An 11,606-nucleotide genomic window follows, 5' to 3' on the forward strand; every position below is an offset into this window, starting at 1 on the left:
AAATGAGTTTTTTTTAAAGTTAATTTAGGTTGCATTGGACTTCCATTTGAGGTTGCAATGTATTACATGAGTTGCATATACGTATGGAATTTACAAATGAGTTTTTAAAAGTTACTTTAGGTTGCATTGGGTTTGCATTTGAGGTTGCAGTATGTTCCATGAGTTGCTTAAAGATGAAATTAGCATATGAGATTTTAAGTTGTCATGGGTTGCAAGGGCTTGCATTTGGGGTGGCGGTGAGTTGTTTTAAGTTGCATGGGGTTGCATTTGAGGTTGCAGTATGTTGCATGAGTTGCTTTATGATGAAATTAACATATGCGATTTTAAGTTGTCATGGGTTGCATGTGCTTGAATTTGAGGTTGCAGTGAGTCGTTTTAGGTTACATAGGGTTGCATTAAGTTTGCATTTGAGGTTGCAGTGTGTTGCATGAGTTTCTTAATGATTAAATTAGTATATGAGATTTTAAGTTGTAATGGGTTGCACGAGCTTGCATTTGAGGTTGCAGCTAGTTGTTTTAGGTTGCATGAGGTTGTATTGGGTTTTCATTTGAGGTTGCAGTGTGTTGCATGTGTTGCTTGATGATGAAATTAGCATATGAGATTTTAAGTTGTTATAGGTTGTATTGGGTTGCATGTGCTTGCATTTGAGGTTGCAATGAGTTATTCTTGGTTGCATGGGGTTGAATTGATCTTGCAATTAAGGTTGCATGAGTTGTATAATAATGAAATTAGCACATGAATTTAAGTTGCCATGTGGATTGATATATGTAAAATACTTTCTTTATCGCTTCTTGAAGCAAAAGTAATTTTTTTTTATAAGACTAAGCTTTCTAAACCAAACATTAAAAGTAGTTTCAAAGAACAAAATGAGACTACCCAATACGCATTATTGAAATCACCGACAATCCCAACCGATATATATATAATGATTCAAAACTCATAATTAACTTTGCTGAATAACCCAATAGAATGAAAAAGAGTATGGTTCTAAGTTTCCATAAATTGGAGGATAGTAAGCTTTATAAAGATAAATAAACATAGAAGAAGAAATGACAAGGTAGAGAGAAGAAGAATCAGTACAAAGGAAATAAATAAAATATATAAACCGTATATTTGAAAATAAACATATATAAAAGTGAAAGGGAAAAAAATGCAACGTAAAATTGAAAAAACATGGTAACTTAACATATACAGGGCAATTTCCCATATAGTTATATAAGTTAGATTAAGTAATAAAAAAAATAACATATTTTATTTTTGGAAAATACCAATTTGGCCCCTATGTTTTGCCCGAATACTCGATCGGCTCCTATGTTTTGTTAAATGACAAAACAGACCCTGTGTTTTGCAAAGTGGAACAAAATGATACCATGAACTCGATTTCGGTCAAGCAGTTTTTCAATATGACTAAAATACCCTTAGAATTCTAAATTAATGAATTTATTAAATAATGAAAAATAGATTTTAAAATACAAAATGAAAAGACATATATTTAATTTTATTTTTCTTTTCTCTCTCTTCTCTCTTCTCTTCCCCTTCCTTCATGACATTCTCCTTTTCTTTTATTCTATTCCTCTTCTCCTTCTCATCCACGAACCCATAACCCCAAGCCGAGCATCCACGACCCAGGCAAAAATCTGCGACTCCTAGGCGCCAATAGAAGGAGAAAAAAATCACAGCTACTTATGGTGAGTTGGTGACATACTTGAATAGAGTTTCATGGTGAAGGTGCATCTGAACCATACAAGTCCCACTGTCTTGTGGTGTTGCCCAAATCCTCCAAGTCAGAGTACACATTTTTGTCTCCATATTTGGTCACAACAAGAATTGAAGATCAGTTATAAAGGACAAGGTAAAGAAACATTACACAAATTAATTTATATAGCTATGAATTTTGAATGTTAATTACAAGTTAGAAGATACCTGAAGGTTTTGGTTTTGAGACTCTGGCGGGTGGGGTTGATGGAGAGCTTTGTTCTTGTGAGGGAGCTTCCACCAAGGCCCTTGATTTGTTGGCTGGTTGCACAATAACTAAGGTAGCCAGAGATGCCATGGCCTAGCTAAGATCTTTCTCTAATTGTTAGTGTGTTTCAGACTGTTGAAATATAGGGCGGGGAGTTAGAAACTTGGAAGGTGTGGTATTTTTGAGCTTTTACATGGTCCTAACTAATGGTTATGCAGTTGTAGCGGCTTTGTCGCAACAGTAGCAACAAAATCAATTTTCGAAGTTCCTCCTCCAACAGAAACCCAAAGCTCTATCGCAAATTTGGGTAGAAGACGGAAGCTCCTCCTCCAACCACGAAACCAAAGCTTTGCATCTGGGTAGGTGACCGAAGCTTCTCCCTCTTGGGTTGGCTGGGAAAGAAACCAAAATTCTTCGATCTAGGACTGACTAGAGGGAGACCGAAGAGCTTTAGGAAGAAAATAGTGAGAAAGGAAACAAAAGAAAGATGGAGCTCCATTGCCATTGTTATGCAGGCATGAACTACTCCTTGGGACCGATTGGGTTGGGGAAGAAGAAAGGAAAGAGAGAGAAGAAAATAATTTGAAATTGTTTTTTTTATTACTTTTTATTTAAAAACAATTTATTTTATTTTTTTTGTTATAAAATGTATTTTTAATTATTTAACTAATTCATTAATTAATAAAACTTGAGGGTATTTTTGTCATATTCAAAATAAGTTTGACCAAAATCAGGTCCAAGGTATTATTTTGATTTGTTTTACAAAACATGGGATCTGTTTTGTCATTTAATAAAATATAAGGGCCAATCGAGTATTCGGTCAAAACACAAGAGCCAAACCGATATTTTCCTTTTTCTTTTTAAATACAAATGATAAAAATTAAGATTATATATTATGTATTATTATAATAGTGATATTTTATAACATTTGAATTTATATAATTAGAACTATTAAATATCAAGTTTTGTATTAAATATTATTATAATAGTGATATTTTATAATATGTAAATTTACATTAATATAATTACTATATATTTATTCTACCAAAATTTTATAAAATTAGGATTATATATTATCATTATAATAATATTTTATTACTAGAATGGGTCACGCAGTGGCGATTGATTTGGCTACTATGGTAGGGGCCAATAAAGTTCCCTGTCATGAGAAATATTTGAGTCTCCCTTGCTTTACAGGACGAAGTAAATCAAGTTTGTTTCAGTCTCTCTGGGATAGAATTTGGAACAAGTTATTTGGTTGGAAGGCCAAGTTTTTTTCTGCTAGAGGTCGTGAGGTATTGTTGAAGTCAGTTATCAAGGCTATTCCTACGTATGCTATGAAACTTTTTCGTCTTCCGGTGAAATTGGTTGAAATACATAAACTTTGTTCCCGTTTTTGGTGGGGGGGGGGGGGGGGGGGGGGTTGATGATAAAAATAGGAAGATGCACTGGTGTACTTGGGAGCGGTTGTGTTGGCATAAGTCCGATGGTGGTATGGGTTTCAGAGATCTTTTTGTTTTTAACAAAGCCCCCCTTGCTAAACAAGCTTGGAGGCTTTATCATTGTCAAACCTCCCTTGCAGCTCAAGTGATGAAGGGGTTATATTTTCCTCAGGGGGATTTTCTGCATCCTAAAGAAACCATCTAGGGCTCTTATCTTTGGAAAAGCATTTTATAGGGTAGAGAGCTGTTCCTGGAGGGTGCTAGATGGATTGTTGGTGATGGTAGCTTGGTTAATATCAAGGATGATGTCTTGATTCCTAAAAAGTTTGCCAATACTACCTATTCGTTTCATGGTCATCCTCTCATTTCCACGATCCAGGATCTCAATCATGATAATGGTAATTGGAATAGTAACTTGATTGATAGTCTTTTTGCTGTGGATGAGGCTCAACAAATTCTGTCCATTCCCATTTCGCTTCAAGGTCGGGATTACCTCATTTGGCATTATAATGCTTCTGGTGAGTATTCTATCAAGAACGGGTATTGGAATGCCTTCCGTTTTTTGGGTTGGGGGCAGTTTTCGAGCTCGAAGGGGCAATCTTCTTGGTGGAAAACTCTTTGGGGCCTTTCTTTTCCTCCAAAGGTAAAAATCTTTGCTTGGCAAGCTAGCTTACACTGGATCCCTACCAGAACCAACTTGGTGGCGCATGAAGTTCCGACTACTAGGGACTGCCCTATTTGCAACGAGGCTATGGAGTCTACTTTTCATGCATTATGGGGTTGTTCTAGTTTGCGTTTGATTACTTATCATGCTCTGTTTGGTACATTTCCATCCTTTCCTCCTCATACAGATTTTTACATGTGTTTTGTGTGAATGTGTGGCTATGTTGAGGAAGGATGAGCTTGAGACTATGTTGATTTTTCTATGGAGGATTTGGTATCGAAGAAATAAGATTGTGCATGAGTAGCGCATTATTGAGGAGGAAGGTGTGTTAGGGTGGGCACTTGATTTCCATAAACGATATCGTGAAGCTAACGCTACTGAGGTTCTTAGATCCGAGATGCCTGTTGCCACTAATGCCCCGGCTGTAACTGTAGCGGCATAGCCACGGTGGTCCGCCCTTCCTACTGGCCATTTGAAACTCAACGTTGATGCAGGGTTAGCGGTCGATAATCGTAGGATCGGTTTTGGGGCGTGTTAGATTAGCTTATACAGTATCTTTATTTATTTTCATGTATATCTAATATTAAACAAATTAATACGAGATAGCCTAAAATATGTTTCTAAAATTGAATTAAAAAAGAAACAAAGAATAGAATACTTGCAGTATACGCAGCACAATTAAAGAGTCATTCCTTCAGTTTCTCTAACTCTTGTATCCTCTCTGTCGCAGAGTATTATCAAGAAACTGAACCGATCTTCTATTTTCTTCACAACCTTCCAATGTATCCTTAGAATCACCTAGACTAGTGTGAGAAATTCTCAACACATGAGATAGATACAAAAAAGAAGAAGAGAAAATAATCAAAGAGGCTTAGAAAATGATTTGTGTTTAGAGAGAATCTAAAACTATCAAAAAACCAGTGATTAAACTTCTCTATCGTCTCAGAAATCTGAACTTGTGACTTCTCTCTAAGCACTCATTTTATAGACTCAATTAGACTATTTAATTTAATTAAAAAATCAATAAAATAATAGCCATTTTGAAGCCCATTGGACTTAAAATCAAGGCCTGTATTATTTTCTATTGATTTAATTAATTAAATAATTATTTAAATTCTTTATCAAATTACTTATTTATAATTTGAACATTTATTTAAACTTATTTATTAATTTAGATACAAATTTATCTTAATTAATAAATCTGCCATAATTTCTCTTTTCTTCTCAAAATTACACAACTCTCTGAAACTATCCAAAATTGACCTGGTCAACTTTGATAATTCTAATTGATAATTAAATCAATCAATTGAGACTATCTAAATGATTTTATCCAAGGTACAATGGGGACCATGGGCCTATGAAATCAAGCTCCAAAAAGTTATCATAAATCTAACAAATAAATTTACTAACTTAATATTTCCTCGTGACTCCACTATAGACTCAGAATTGCACTCTTGAATTCATAGAATGCTCTATAACAAATATATATATGTTATTAATTATCCATTGTTACAACCACAATTGTGACCCAATCCTCTATAGATGGTCTACAATGAGATAGGACTAAAATACAGTTTTACCCTTCATTGTATTTTATCCTTAAAAACACTTAGTTCCTTGTAAATGATATTTCAGTAAACTAATTTAATTACTGAGATGAGATCTCTATCATTTAACACATTTAACCAAACTAAAGGGAAACCATCGTTTCACTTCTTCATCAGAAGCTATAGATGTTCACATCTATGATTAACACTCCCACTCAATTATACTACCGAGTTCCCAAGATGTAAGTATGGGCTAGTTCGTAGGGTAAGCTGGTAACGAACAAGTCAAAGAACTCAAATAATACAATCAGTTAGAATACTAACTGTTGGATTAAAATCCTATTTTATGGGCATATATGTATAATGTATAATGCTATTATAAAGTGTGATATAAATTAAGTGACCAATTATGTTATAAATATCATAGGGTATTAAAGTGTCATTGATTTAATGTGTAGAAACAGGAAAGTGAATTTTTAATTTTATAATGGGAAAAATTGGAAATCACTAATTATAAATTAGGGTTGTGGTCCCCTATATATATGTATTATTCTATTCTGTCTGTAATCCCATTAACAGAAAAGAAAAGAGAGACTATTCTCTCATAGAGATACATATTATATAGGAAGATCTAAACCCTCTATGTAATCTCTAACAATGGCCTCAGGTTAGTGCTTCCGCTCTTGTGTTAATATTCTTCTTTAATTTAGCAAAGGATCTATAGAATTATGATTTAGGATTTCTCATATATGCATTTATAATGACATGATTTTGGACTATGTGTTGGAGATTATTGTTTATTCATGTTATTTGAGTGTATTAGAAATTCTAAGGAAAGTGGTACCGGAGCCATCTTTGCTTGATTTATTGAAGATTCAATGTTATTGTTTAAGAAATTTGGAGATTTTCTAAAATTAGGGTTTTTATTCCGGCTGGAATCTTTTGTTTTTTTTTATGGGTTCGTTTATATTCTCATATATAAATCATTCTTTGGCATCATATATGATATAAATTGACTTTCAGATTACTCATCAATTGTTTTGCATAAGTTAATAAGTATATACGACTCAATTCGATTGATATTTAATGGCCTTAGACATTTAACACATGCAATCATTCAGTTTTGTTTCGGATGATTGCGATATGCAATATATGTAGTATATAAACCTGGGTATATAGCCTTGTTTTGTTCTATAAGCAGTCGTAATCATCTGGTATATAAAGAATCAATTTCACTTTATGGTATATAAAGAATCAATTTGACTTTATATAAGCAGTTGTAATCATCTGGGTATATAGCCTTGTTTGTTTTTTGGCTTTATGGTTATATATGTTATTATGATTGTATTCATTGAATTCTAGATTCAATGTACATTTACTTTTATTATTATTATTTATTGAATATATAATAATTTCAGTTAAAATAATAATAATAATACATAACAATTAAATTCAAATTTGGTATTGGTTTTAGATTTTATCAAGAATATCTAATATTTTAAATTGATTAATTGAAACAAAATATCACCAAAGTGATATCTTTTGTGTAGATTAATTTAATTAAAATGTTAAGATAATTGTGTGTATGTAATTCATGCATTTATTAACTGGCCCAAAGGTAAGTTAATATTTGGCCAAGTTTCATGCATACATGTGGTAATAAATGTGTGACAATTATAAGGTATTTTGTGTGAGCAATATGTTAGTCCAAAGATTGACTTATTGTTTGACATAATTTATTGTCAATGTTTGATTGCTACAACAAGAGTATCGCTTACAGTTAATATTATTGTCCAAAGACTTAATATAAATGTTGTGCTTGGTATCTTGAGATGGGATTAACCAAATTTTGAATTTATTGTTTGATTATGCATATTGATGTGAGCTTGTTTTGTTTGTTTTGTTCTATATTCAGCTAGTTCATCTTCTGCTGCCTCAATATCTGCTAATATTAATTCTATTCCTATGCTTAATGGGACCAATTTCAAGGATTGGAAAATGAACTTACTTATAGTTCTAGGATGTATGGATTCAGACCATGCACTAAGGGATGAACAACCTGCACCTCGCACTAAGGAAAGCACCCGTGATGAGAAAACAGATTTTGAGAGGTGGGATCATTCAAATCGCATGAGTTTAATGATTATGAAACACAGCATTCCAGAAGCCTCTTAGGGCACAGAATCCAAAGGGATTACTAAGGCCAAGAATTTCCTTGAACAAATTGAGGAACGTTTTGCTAAAAACGATAAGGTTGAAATGACAACACTTCTAGGTTCTTTGATGACCATGAAGTATAAGGGTCAAGGAAATGTAAGGGAGTACATTATGGAAATGCATCATATTGTCTCAAGGCTTAAGACACTTAAGATCGAGCTTTCTGATGATGTGCTTGTGCTTATGGTTTTGTTAACGCTTCCTGCACAGTTTAACCAATTTAAAATTAGTCATAACTGTCAAAAGGAGAAATGGACTCTCAATGAACTCATTTCTCACTGTGTGCAAGAGGAAGAAAGGTTAAAAAAGGACAAAACTGAAAGTGCTCACTTGGCCACTGCATCTAAGGATAAGGGCAAGAAACGGAAATCTGAGAATGAAGCTGCTAAGGGTCCAGCCCAAAAGAAACAGCAGAAGGATTCAGAAGGTTGTTACTTTTGCAACAAGCCTGGACATGTGAAGAAAGATTGTGCCAAGTATCACGCATGGCGTGCAAAGAAAGGTATGATTCTTACTTTGGTCTGTTCTGAGGTTAATTTAGCTTCAGTACCTAGGAACACTTGGTGGATAGATTCTGGTGCTACTACTCACATAAGTGTTTCTATGCAGGGTTGCCTGAGCTACCGAAAGCCAAGTGATGGTGAAAGACACATCTTCGTGGGCGATGGAAAATCGGTGGAAGTGGAAGAAATTGGGCATTTTAGGTTGTTGTTAGGAACTGGTTTTTATTTGGATTTGAAAGACACTTTTGTTGTACCGTCTTTTAGACGAAATTTAATTTATGTTTCTTTGTTGGACAAATTTGGATATTCTTGTTCTTTTGGAAACAATTAGTTTAATTTGTCTTTAAATTCAAATGTTGTTGGAACTGGTTACTTGAATGCTTATGACAACATTTATTTGCTAGAAACAATTGCATCCTATAATGAAACCTTGCATGTGGAATCACGTGGTACTAAACACAAATTAAATAAGGACAATTCAGCATCATTATGGCATAAGTGCTTAGGTCATATCTCAAAAGGTAGAGTTGAGTGCCTTGTGTCTGATGGCATTTTAGAATCTCTTGACTTCACAGACTTTGATGTTTGTGTCGATTGTATCAAGGGAAAACAGACCAAAACTAAGAAATTAGGTGCCAACAGATCTTCAGATGTCTTAGAATTGATTCATACAGATATTTATGGGCCATTTCCTACAACATCATGGAATGGTCAACAATATTTCATATCATTCATAGACGATTACTCACGTTATGGGTACATATATCTCATTCATGAAAAGTCCCAGTCTCTGGATGTGTTCAAAGCTTATAAAGATGAAGTTAAGAATCAACTCAACAAAAGGATTAAAAATGTCAGATCTGATCGTGGTGGTGAGTACTATGGTAGATATGATGGCTCAGGCGAACAACGTCCAGGACCGTTTGCTAAATTCCTAGAGGAATGCGGTATTATCCCACAGTACACCATGCTAGGATCACCTAGCATGAATGGTGTTGCTGAAAGACGCAATAGGACTCTTAAGGATATGGTAAGAAGTATGATTGCTCATTCTACCTTACCTGTGTCCCTCTGGGGAGAAGCATTAAAGACAGCAGTTTACATACTGAATAGAGTACCAACTAGCAGTTGCAAAAACACCTTATGAGCTTTGGACAGGTCAAAAGCCTAGTCTAAAACACTTTCACATTTGGGGATGTCTAGCTGAGGCAAGGCCTTATAAGCCACATGAACAAAAATTGGACTCCAAAACAGTGAGCAGCTACTTTATTGGTTATTCTGAGCGATCTAGGGGCTATAAGTTTTATGATCCCACAATTAAAAATATTTTTGAGACGGGAACTGCAACATTTTTTGAGGATGTTGAGTTTGGGGGGAGAAATAAGGTTAGAGACATTGCTTTTGAGGAGGAATTGAGTTCAAACTCAGTTCCTACTATCATTTTTGACAATGTTCAGGCTTCTACACCTGTCATTGTTCAAGAAATGAATCCAAAACCTCAACAAGACAATGTTGAACAACCCCCAAATCAAGATGAGGTCATTGTTCCAGAAGAACAAACTCAACAACCTCAAGAACTAGAACCATTAAGAAGGTCCACAAGAGAAAGAAGAAATGCCATTTCAAATGATTATCCTTTATTTCTTCAAGAACATGAGGATGACAATGGAATGATGGAAGATGATCCAATCAATTTTCATCAGGCCATTAAAAGTTCTAACTCTCAAAAGTGGATTGATGCCATGAAAGAAGAGTATAAGTCTATGCAAGACAATAAAGTTTGGGAACTTGTCCCATTACCAGACGGTGCAAAACCAATTGGTTGTAAATGGATATTTAAAACCAAGAGGGATGCAAATGGTAATGTGGAGAGGTATAAAGCGCGTCTTGTAGCTAAAGACTATACTCAGAAAGAAGGCATTGATTATACAAAGACTTTCTCTCCAGTTTCATCGAAAGACTCTTTTAGAATAACAATGGCACTTGTTGCTCACCTTGATCTTGAACTACATCAGATGGATGTTAAAACTGCGTTTCTCAATGGAGACATTGACGAGACAATTTATATGGTGCAACCAGAAAACTTTGTGTCGGGAGACCCAAAGAATATGGTTTGCAAATTGACAAAATCCATCTATGGACTCAAGCAAGCTTCTCGTCAATGGTATCACAAATTTCACCAAGTAGTTATCTCATTCGGTTTTGAGATGAATGTTGTTGATGATTGTGTATATCACAAGTTCAGTGGGAGTAAGTATATATTCCTGGTTCTATATGTCGATGACATATTGCTTGCCACTAATGATATAGGCTTATTGCACGAAACCAAGAGATTTCTATCTAGGCATTTTGAGATGAAAGATCTTGGGGACGCCTCTTTTGTATTAGGAATTCAGATACATCGAGATCGTTCTCGAGGTATTCTTGGATTATCACAAAAGAGCTATATCGATAAAGTACTCAAAAGATTTGGCATGCAAGATTTTAGACCAAGTGATACCCCTGTTGCTAAAGGAGACAAATTCAGTCTTAGTCAGTGCCCTAAAAGTAGCTTGAAATTCAAGAAATGCAAAAGATTCCCTATGCATCAGCTGTTGGGAGTCTGATGTATGCTCAAGTTTGTACGCGTCCGGATATTGCGTACATTGTTGGAATGTTAGGCAGATATTTAAGCAACCCTGGTATGGACCATTGGATAACAGCCAAGAGGGTTATGAGGTATCTTCAGAGAACAAAAGTTTACATGCTCACATATAAGAAATCAGATCGTTTGGAGGTCGTAGGGTATTCTGATTCTGATTTCGCTAGGTGCCAAGATAGCAGAAAGTCTACATCAGGCTATATTTACATGTTAGCTGGAGGAGCTATTTCTTGGAAAAGTGCCAAACAGACACTTGTAGCTTCTTCCACAATGGCAGCAGAATTTGTAGCATGCTATGAGGCATCGAATCATGGAATATGGCTACGAAACTTTGTCACTGGGCTACGCATTTTGGAGAATGTAGAAAGACCACTCAAGTTATTTTGTGACAATAATTCAGCAGTATTATATTCCAACAACAACTGGAGCTCATCCAAGTCAAAGCATATTGACATAAAGTTCCTAGTTGTGAAAGAAAGAGTGCAGAGTGGACAAATATCCATAGAGCACATTGGGACACACTCCATGAAAGCGGATCCGCTCACAAAGGGATTACCACCGAAGGTCTTTCATGAGCACATTGCTCATATGGGTGTGGTATTATTTGAGGATATCATGATTTAGTGGGA

The sequence above is a fragment of the Humulus lupulus genome, chromosome 8 (genome assembly GCF_963169125.1).
Source record: "Humulus lupulus chromosome 8, drHumLupu1.1, whole genome shotgun sequence".
NCBI classification, from domain to species: domain Eukaryota; kingdom Viridiplantae; phylum Streptophyta; class Magnoliopsida; order Rosales; family Cannabaceae; genus Humulus; species Humulus lupulus.